We start from the raw sequence: 11189 nt of genomic DNA on the forward strand, positions 1-11189 counted from the left end.
CTGACATGTATTGTTATGCTAATGGGTGCTGATTTCATACATATTAAGTCATTGACGTAGAGGTACCTAGGATGAAGCTCTCCATAGAAAGACTAAAAATCAATCATCAAATCAGTGCACCAAAGCCCCCAGTAAGGGGAATCTGTGGATTAAAACACTCTCTTGTGAGCAGTTTAACACTTTCTGAAGTCCTTTTGTATTGTAAAGCAGTTGCTCAAAAAGAGAGTTGATGCCCGCACTACTAGGTAGTGATGAGTGAGCAGATTTAGGCCTGGGGGTTTCCCAGGTAACGTCCAGCAGCTGAAGCAGGAGTGAGGAACAATGTCTTGAGCAGAAAGATTTCAAGAGAATGGAGACTCAAGGGCTGGGTCTACACTGGCGCGATCTTGCGCCAAAGTGGCTGCTCAGGCAGCAAGTTTTTGCGCAAGTCTACACTGGCCACGTGTTCTTGCGCAAGTAAACTGACGTTCTAATGTATAAAATCAGGGCTTCTTGCACATGAACTATGATGCTCCTGCTCAGGAATAAAGCCCTCTTGTGCAACTGTTCTTGCGCAAGAGGCCAGTGTAGACAGGCAACATGAATTTCTTGTGCAAGAAAGCCCTATGGTTAAAATGGCCATCGGAGCTTTCTTGCGCAAGAGAGCGTCTACACTGGCCTGCATGCTCTTGCGCAAAAGCACATGCCAGTGTAGACGCTCTCTTTTGGAAGAGTTTTTGCACAAGAACTTTTCCGCAAGAAGCTGCCAGTATAGACGTAGCCAAGATGTTTGCTTTCTAATCACAAAGCCAATGCTTCTTTAGGTGAAGTTTCTGCAGCAGAGTCACCCTTGTACAGTTTGTCACCATCTGTTCAAGGGAATAGAACTTGGATACATTTTGTAAATAAATGAATTGGATTAGGAAAATCCCTAAATCCATATCACTGATTTCTCCTCCAGTGGGAACCTGATCTAAAAGACCCGAAAATCTGCTACTGCTCAGCAAAAGGCCAGCAATAATTAAATATAAACTTGGCTGCACATCCCGCTGTGCAGGCTTTCCAGTGGTTAGGAGCTATGATAACCTGAGCACATCGCCAACTGATCAGACTTTCTGTATTCTCTAGAGTGGGATGTTTGACTGTTATATTTCTGCCATGGAAAGGGCACTCAGTTACCAAAGTGGTGAGCACTTTATAAATACAAAATAATCCACCATATGATTTAATGTCATGTTTATTTTGTATACAAAAAAAGCCAACCTCGTGCTTCTAGGCTGAATAACATTTACTATAGTCTTCTATTTTTAATGATGCAGCTTATCTTTGGGGAGGTTTGTGGTTACATTGTGCCCAAAGTTGCTTATATTGGACACTTGCTGTCTCATTTTATTCTGTGGTTCTTGCACCATACAAATGAAGAGCCAACATGAGGCTTTCACCCTTAAATTCTAAGTGATATCATGTAATAAAGGGTCAGCCAGGAATGCAAATAAGAGACTATAGTGACTCAACTTTGGCTGACCATAGGGCTGGAACCTGGGCCCTTCCCAGATAAAAGCACAAGCATCACTACTAAATTCACTAGATGTAAACAGTAGCAGAATCATAAATCTCTATCGGTGGACCAGGACCTGGAGCAGAGGCAGTTTCTTTCCTAGGGTGAATTACAAGTTTCCTCATCCTGAGCATGTGGGGTTTACTGGAATTGAAGCCCCATATTTGGCAACATTTTTGTAACTAACCATGCTTGGATTGAGCATCAAGGTTTAAACCCAATGGCCTTCAATCGTAGCAATTTCAACTGCCTTAGGCCAGGTCTATACTAGACCCGGGAGGTCGGCTTAAGGTACGTAACTCCAGCTATGTAAATAACGTAGCTAGAGTCAAAATACCTGGTGCCATCTTCATAGTGGGAGGTTGATAGGAGCAAATGCTCCTATCAGCTACCCTTACTCCTCTTGAACTGCAGAGTACTGGCACTGGCCAGGGGTACTCTTAGCATTCAACTTAGCAGGTCTTTTCTAGACCCACTAATTCGAACGCCAGAAGATCAATTTCCAGTGTGGCAAGTGGGAGACGTGGCCTAAGTCATTTTGAGAATAGGACTTAGGAGTCTAGTCACTTAGCCGTTTTGAACATTTTATCTGTACTCCGTTAGCTGGACACAACAGCAGATTTGTAACTGTGTTATGTGGACCAGCCACTAAAGGGAGACAAAGGACCGCAAATTCTAATTTGGGTTACAGAACCATGCTCTTTTTTATTTATTTTTTTTTCACTATGTAATAGATTTTGTGGCTGTGAACCATACAGCTGAGATTGGAGCTTTTGTCCAGTTACAAACTTCTCTTTTCACTCAGAAATTTTTCTTTGAGCCAAATTTCTATATTTGGTGTCAGCACAAATACCGTATATACTCGAGTATAAGCCGAGTTTTTCAGCACAGTTTTTGTGCTGAAAAATGCCCCCCTCGGCTTATACTCGAGTCAGCATCTCGAACTGAGGCGGGCAAAGCCGCAGAGGCGCGGGACCCCCCCCCCCCCCGCGGCTGCGGCCCCAGTCCGGGAGCCTGTGGTCTGCTGGGGACGGTCCCCAGCAGACCACAGGCACCCAGATTGAAGCGGCAGCAGCGGCGGTTCCCCGCGCCTCTGAGGCTTTGCTCTGGCAAAGCCTCAGAAGCGCGGGAACCCGCCCGGTGCCCCTGGTCTGCTGGAGACGGTCTCCAGCAGACCGGGGGCACCGGAGCAGCTTTCGCCCCGACTCATTTCCTACCCTAGGCTGCCTTATTTCCTACCCTAGGCTTATACTCGGGTCAATACTTTTCCCCAGTTTTTTGGGGTAAAATTAGGTGCCTCGGCTTATATTTGGGTCGACTTATACTCGAGTATATACGGTACCTTTTTTTTGGTTACATTCAGCTGTTAATAAAACCAGCAATTCACCACTATTTCATCACCATCGAAGCAGGCCCTAATTTTTCTCATTGACACTGCACTCTATTAGATGAGGCCTGAGTTTGGCCTTTCATGGTTTTTTTAAAACAAAGTTAAGTCAAACACCAAACTTCATATTGTTTGCAGCCAGAAAAATAATAGTTCTAAGCCATCGAAAAGAGTCTGGCATGCATTACAAGGTGTGTAATCAGCTGTGGTGCTACTACAGAATTTAGTTACACAGTCTATTGTGATACAGAGAGCACTTATCCACGAGATTCAGTGGATCTTATATCTGGACATCACGGATAGATAATGTCCAGTGTGTAATAAATCTAGTACTTACAACCCAATCATAGGCCAAATCTTATTTATTGTTATTTCTGGATGCAGAGAAGGCTTTTGACCGGGTAGAGTGGCAGTATTTGTTTGAGCTTATTTTTAAAAGGTAGGCTTTCAAGAAACTCTTCTGTTTTGGCAGAAAGTCATGTATAAATCACATCAAACAGCTTTGGTTATTAATAAGCCTAATCCCCTGCCTACCCTCCTCCATTTAGCTTGCATAGAGGGCAGGGATGTCCATCTTCCTCTCCTCACTTTTGCCCATCCCTAAATTCCTAGGCATGCAGGATTGGAATTATATCCATTAAAGAACAAAAAGAATCAGGCTTGGGAATGCTGCCTCTGTCAATGCTGTCTGGAGTGGCTGGCAACTGTGAGCGCCTATGTCAGGGCAGACTGTCAGAAAACTGGCAGATACCTCAAACTGATGGTGTGATCTTGTCACAGGGCATCTTGCCCTTCTCCCTAAGGGGTGGACATCAGGCCTCAGCAGCCCCTCAGTGCACCACCCGGCATGTGTGTCAGTCCCAATTATGGTTGTCTCTGGGTGCATTGGCTGTCGGCCCAAGCCTCTAACACCACCTCTTTCACTCTCACGGCAGTGTGGCCTAGCAGCTAGAGTCAATGACTATGCCCCTTTCTCACAGGACACTGTGGTCTAGCAGCCAGAATCTGTGACAATGCCCCTCTCTCGCAGGGTAGTATGGCCTAGCACCCAGAGTCAATAACAACACCCCTTTCTCACAGGGAGTGTAGTCTAGTGGCCAGCGTCAATAACAACACCCCTCTCAGGGGCAGTGTGGCCTAGCAGCCAGAGTCCATAACAATGCCAGTTGTTCGCTGTCAGGGCAGTGTGGCTTAGCAGCCAAAGTCCATAACAATGGGTGCAGTTCTCTTTGTAGGGTTGGTGAGGAGGGGATAGGGAGACCTGGGCCCACCTCTGCACCAAGTCCCAGCCCACAGCCCTATGAGCAGTGGAGTGGTCTACCACTATCTCGGCAGGGAATCCCACAGAAACACACCGAGCACGTTCAACTCCCTGCCGTAAGCTACTTCCTAGGAGTTTCTCCCGGGCAGTCCTCTCCTGGCTTTTCCCTCCAGACTGGGTGCTTTCCCTGCAATCCCCCACTGACTGGCCTCCATGTCTTGGTCTGATGGCAGTTCCTGCTTAGGAGCTCTGGCAGCACCTCCCTCCCCTGGTGCAGTCAGCCCAGACTAAGCAGTTCCACAGACCTTTATACTTGGCCTCCAGCCTGAACATGCCCAGCAGGGCCACCGTGGCCAGGTGAACAAGGGTAACCCTCAGCCCCAGTGCAGGGTTGGTACACCCCATCACAGGTCTATAATTATATTTCACCAAGCCAATGACAAATGCGAACTGGAACACTATCTCCGTCTTACAATATAGTCACAGACAGTCCCTTTAGATGCTTCTATCTTGCTACCCAGACAAACTGTGACTTTGTGATGAAAGGTCATTTAAACAGAAAATCAGACCACATCAGGTTGCTCCATCACATACCCCTGATCAATTGATACTCTAGATTTTATACCAAAGACCATCGGCAGCCAATTCTATAGTAAACTAACTAACAGTGCATTAACTAAGAAAAGGAAATGAGCGTTATTGAGAGGTTAAAGCAAGTAAATATGTACACTGGTGAGTCACTGTAGCTACAAATGGTGGCAGTGATGTAATAAACTGTCAGTTTTCCAAACATCTTTCAGATTACTCAGATGGTCTCTGGGGCTCTCTGCTTTGCCTCTGTTACACTCCCACAGTTCAGACAGTCCAGAGAGCTTTCCTTGAATACATTCTTATTGCTTTCCTTGCTCTCACAGAAAACAAGGTGACAGAGTCACTACTCACGTGGTTTCTTCCTTTGATGGCGGGGAGTGAGGAATCTTTAACCTCCGCTCTTTACACACAGTGGCCACTTGCATTGAAATCAGCACTTTTCTGTTAAAGTTCTTCATTTCTGTTCTATTAGGTCTGCTGCTGCTGCTTCTTTTTTCCCTGATGCATTACCTAGTTAATGGGCTATTCCAGTGTGTATGTTTGCTATTACATTATAACAGGATACAGATAAGTGAAAACAATGCAAGTAATAATCCATCAATTTTCATGAACTTTAAACACCAACACACTCTTGCACATTTAACAATTACTTAAATCTATACCAATACACAAGTGAATTGACCTGGATCTTCAGCCTGAGTAGGCATCTGATCTGTCAGCGTCTGTCAAGGCTGTTCCCCATTCTGTCATTTCAGGTGCAGAAGGTGGGGCCCTGCAAGGCACCTTAAAAATACCTTGCTTCTAGTGGCTTCTGTTTTAAAAACTCCCCACAGTCACAGATTCCCTGACCTTGGGAGATATGCTCCCACCACCTAAGTGAAAAAAACCACCTTCTTCCTGAGCCCAGGAAGAAATCACTTAGGAACTTCTTCCAAAGGGGTAACCCCAAGCTCTTTTAGCACAAGAGAGTTTGAAAAAACAAACTGTAATCTCTGATAGCTGACCTCTCAGAGTTAGGCATGTATATACAGACCTCTTATTACCTTCCAAAATGCAAGAATCAGATCATAGTCTTAAAAAGGGTGATTTTATTAACAAAACAAAAAGATATACTTGATAAAGTATACGTGGCTGCTAGGTGTTATAAAGCAACTGAAAAAAGAACAGATTAAAGCACAGAGAATTGCTTCCCTGGGATTCAAATTTAGTTATAGTGTATGGGAGGAGGCACATGGACTTGGCACAGAGTTTAATCAAACAGCAAAACAAAGAAAATAACTTGATCGTGTCTAACTAAAACATTCTCTAACTACTCACATATCTGTACTTCCAAGGTCTAGTCTAATTCTAGACATGGGTATTCCTTTTCTAGGCGTGGTTATCCCTGCCAGGTTCAAATCATCTTTCACCACCCAGCTCTTGGATTTTAACTCCCACAAAGAAAGGCAGCAGGCAGATTCCCTTTCAATTCAAATCTCAACTCTTTCTTCCCATTGGTTCTCCTAGTTCCGTGCCAACATTTCCTAACTACCTGGGTTTAGCTCTTTAGTTACAGAATGCTGGGTCATTTAGAAAAGGACAGCACCCCTCCCATTACCATCATAGCAAAAGTGAGCAGCCAATGTCTGCGGACTTGCAGAGTTGTTTCTGATAGGAAAATAATTGGAGATATAAATTATATCTGCTCTTAGTGCAGTCTTGTTTATTTACCAGAAATACATACACAGGCCTGTTTGCCTAAACACAATAGAACAAACAGCAGCAGGCAGCTTCCTTGCCCTGAAATCCCAGGTCTATCCTTCCAGTGAGCTCTGTGCCTAAGACTCTCTCTGCTTCTCTCTTGAGACTACTGGCACGCCTTCTCCTGACTTTCTGCCTCCAACGATAACCATCTCCTTTCATTTGCTACCAGGAAAATCATAGTTAATCTATCTGATTACATTCGAGAAGGAGAAGTGGAATTTGTGCTTCTCCAAGGACTATGACAGTGTTCTTATGTTCTTATGTCCTCTGTCACAGTTCAGATGTTTTCAAGCATCTTTTCCCCCTGTATTTTGGATCTCTCTGCTTGAAGCCATGCAGCACAAGGCAGGAGAAAGAAGAATGGGAGTAGATGTGCTCCTGTAGTTGCACAAATGCCCCGCAATGTCTCTTTGCAGTTGGAGAGTGGCTTGCACTCTTGATTGAAAAGTTCATGGGGGAACAATACAGTTGCTTTGTGATTCTTTTGTTCCCTGTTCCTCCTTCAGCTATTCAATAGATGAATAGGCTGGACTAACTGACACTGCATAGGTTGGTATAGGGTAGGGTAAGCATTTGATTTTCCCTCTGCATGCAGGCACTATTTTTTATCTTAGTATATAATCTATTTCTGTTTGGATTGCTCCCCACTCCTACCACAAATTTCTGGTGCAGCAGAAACTCCAGCTGGTTCTTGGTCTATGTTCATAGCTCACCAAATCCCTCTATTCAGCAATATCTAGAAGGATGCCAAGCAGCACAAATATCTCCCTGGAAAACCACCGCCCTTTTCCATTGTTGTACTTTCAAAATTGTGCTTTCTGTCTAATTGATGACTAGATTTTAAAAAGATTATCTGAACATTAACATTATCCCTAAAATAAATTCACACACCCCAGCCTCCCAATCCAATCACACACTTAAAGACATTACATTAAAAAAACCGATTATTTCATGCTACCTATAGTTTTAAGCAGGCACTCCTTTCTCAGACACTGCAAAAGTTACCTGAGTAATAAGGATAATGAAACCATTGAATTCCTGAAATGCCAGAATGCGTCTATACTGTGTTCAACAAAAGCAAAGTTATGTTGTCCAAGGATCTTGTACCCACTTTGAAGGGAAAAGATGTTGGGACTGTGTAAGAGTGAAATAAGGGGTCTGGGTAATTAGTACCATGGTGATGAGGATACAGCATGGGCAGGCACTATTTCTATGGATTTATAGACATGTCTTCCTCCTTTCCTACTTGCTTGGGATAGATACACATATAGCTGTACCAAGGATGTAACTTCTGATAATTACTCTTTGTCTATATCTGTATGTTGTCCTTCTCCCCTCCCTCCTTCCCACCAACTCTGAAAAATATTCAGGGTCACATCTCCTTCCCCCTGTAAATTACTGATTCAGCGAGTTTGTGATGCAAGAACTGCATGCTTCAGCTAAAAAAAGCTGTAAACAATAAACAGGAGCGGATCTAATTATATTCATCACATTATAATTATTACTATGCATTATATGGGTGTTCACATTACTAAACTGGGATTTAAGGAGTGATGTAATAGATACGTGTATTTACATACTGACTCAGATAAAAGGTGTGTTTGTGTTTCATTTGTTGCTCATTCGGACCAGGGCTTTGGGGGACCGAGGCAAAACAAGTATCTGCAATAAAGAAGCCTGTTTACTCCCTCCGCCTTTGGGGCACCTGTTCTTTTCTAACAAAAGAAAAAATATAAGAACTGCTCTTGTGACTGACTTGGCAGGACCTTTGTATGAGAAGGATGAACCTGTTCTGCCTGGGAGCCAGGGGTAGCAGCCCAGGGGCAGTAAGAGCAGAGGGAGAACACTTGAGGACCTGCCCATTTAAACAGGAGCCAGGCGCAATATGGGTTTATGAGAGGAAGGGAGGAATGGAAGGAACATTTTTGCCAGAGGCCTGAGTGAATAATGCTCTAGTTACTGGAACAGGAGAGATGGTTCAGGGAACAGGAGCTTGCCCGATGGGATCAGAAGCATGTCCTGTTGCAGTCTTAAATACAAGTGGTGGTGGAAAAGAGTCAAGTCCTTCATGCCACAATAGTCACTGTCAATGTTCTAAAACTGGAACCTCCTCCTCTCCCCTCCTCCCACTATTTACTCCTTCTGCATCTGCAGCCTAGGGTGCTGCTGAGATGGAAGAGTAAAACACCACCCTCGGTGACAAAGAGGAGGCTGCAGGACTCCAGGCATGACAGTCTGCGCGACAGTCTGCACTATACCCAAAGCCCCTCCTAGGGGAAGCCCTGTGACCATATAGGAGAGGGACAATGAGCCTGAGATTGTGCCTGAAGACTATCATGTCTCCAGCTCCCAAGTCCCATTCAGGAGATGCCCCTGTTTATCTCCCCTGGACTGTTTTCTGCAGCCATTCCCCCCTTGTGTGGGGAAGAGGGAAATCAAGGCCAAGAACACAAGGTCATAGTCGCTAAATCTGTATAAGTCTATATGACTACACATAGAGATTCAAGTAGTAGAGAGTAGAAGTATTGGAAACAAATTGTTACATATAAAATCACAGCACTCCCATTAACAAGATACTCTTAAGTCTAACCAAGTATTGCTCACCCCAAATCCTCACAATGCTTTACGGCCAGGTTGGCTATCACCCTTTTTTAGTGCTACAAGAATGAAGTCAGTTGCCTCGCAGCTTAAGGACCCCGTGTGTTTCATTGCATCCCAAGAGATACCATAACAATCTTGTGTCTTTACTTATAAACCCACACTCACATCATCAGCTGTATATTTCATCTTAAAAATGTCCTCTTGGGTATATTTCAGAATCTTCCATTCCACCCCTGGCTCAGTGTACATTGTGGAATACATTGTGAGGTATACATAAGAACATAAGAATGGCCGTACTGGGTCAGACCAAAGGTCCATCTAGCCCAGTATCCTGTCTACCGACAGTGGCCAGCACCAGGTGCCCCAGAGAGGCTGGACTGAAGACAATGATCAAGTGATTTGTCTCCTGCCATCCCTCTCCAGCCTCTGACAAACAGAGGCCAAGGACACCATTTTATCCCAAATGGCCAGACAGGAAGTTAGGTGTCTGTTAATTTCTGCCTGAAAGGAACATTTCTGAGTAAAATCATCTCCTGGTAACCTGCCTAGCTTTAAAATGTGCCTTACCTTTAAAACTGAAGAATATAATTTTCTGCATAAATACATAATTTCTTATATATTATCACTATATACATTTCACAATTATTATGATGACCAGTGGGCTAGTTACTCGTGGTAGAGAACTCACATACCACCCTTTGATGAAGTATCATGCACATAACCTAATTAGGGGATAAGTGTAAAAATCTATGCTTTTTGCCCTCTGCCAATTAGAACCAATGGTCACAGAAAAGAACTGTGGGGAATCAGTATGGGGTAACTGGGCAGTCAATTAGGGATGACTGGAAAATGAGGAGTCCATGAGGAGTAATTGGGGGATCAGTTGGGTGGGTTTCTACAGGCATGTTATCAATAAGAGGTTGATCAGAGAGGGTGTGGGGCTCTTACTGGATGAGGGAGGTAACCTAGTGATAGATGATGTGGGAAAAGCTGAAGTACTCAATGCTTTCTTTGCCTCTGTCTTCACAGACAAGGTCAGCTCCCAGACAAATACACTAGGCAACGCAGTATAGGGAGGAGGTGGACAACCCTTGGTGAGGAAAAAACAAGTTAGGAACTATTTAGAAAAGCTAAAACATACACAAATCCATGGACCCGGATTTAATGCATCCGAGGATATTGAGGGAGTTGGCAAATGTCATTGAGGAGCCTTTGGCCATTCTCTTTGAAAACTCGTGGAGATCGGGAGAGATCCCAGATGATTGGAAAAAGGCAAATGTAATGCCCATCTTTAAAAAAGGAAAGAATGACGATCCAGGGAACTACAGACCAGTCAGTCTTACCTCAGTTCCTGGAAAAATCATGGAGGGGATCCTCAAGGAATCCATTTTGAAGCACTTGGAAGAGGGGAAAGTGATCAGGAATAGTCAACATGGATTCACAAAGGGCAAGTCATGCCTGACCAATCTGATTAGCTTCTATAATGAGGTAACTGGCTCTGTGGATATGGGAAAGTCAGTGGATGTGATATACCTTGACTTTAGCAAAGCCTTTGATATGGTCTCCGACAACATTCTTGCCAGCAAATTAAGGGAATATGGATTGGATAAATGGGCTGTAAGATTGATAGAAAACTGGCTAGACTGTTGGGGCTAACAGGTAGTGCAATGGCTCGATGTCAGGTTGGCAGTCAGTTTCTAGCAGGGTGCCCCAAGGATCTGTTCTTGGACTGGTTTTGTTCAACATCTTTATTAATGACCTGGATGAGGGGATAGATTGCACCCTCAGCAAGTTTGCAGATGACACTAAGCTAGGAGGAGAGGTAGATACGCTGGAGGGCAGGGATAGGGTCCAGAGTGACCTGGACAGATTAGAGGATTGGGCCAAAAGAAATCTGATGAGGTTCAACAAGGACAAGTGTAGAGTCCTGCACTTGGGATGGAAGAATCCCAAGCATTGTTACAGCCTGGGGACTGAATGGCTAAGTAGCAGTTCAGCAGAAAACGACCTGGGGATTACAGTGGGGATATCAGGAAAAACTATTTCACTAGGAGGCTGGTGAAGCACTG

This window comes from Pelodiscus sinensis, chromosome 27 (genome assembly GCF_052426305.1).
Source record: "Pelodiscus sinensis isolate ZL-2025 chromosome 27, ASM5242630v1, whole genome shotgun sequence".
NCBI classification, from domain to species: Eukaryota; Metazoa; Chordata; order Testudines; family Trionychidae; genus Pelodiscus; species Pelodiscus sinensis.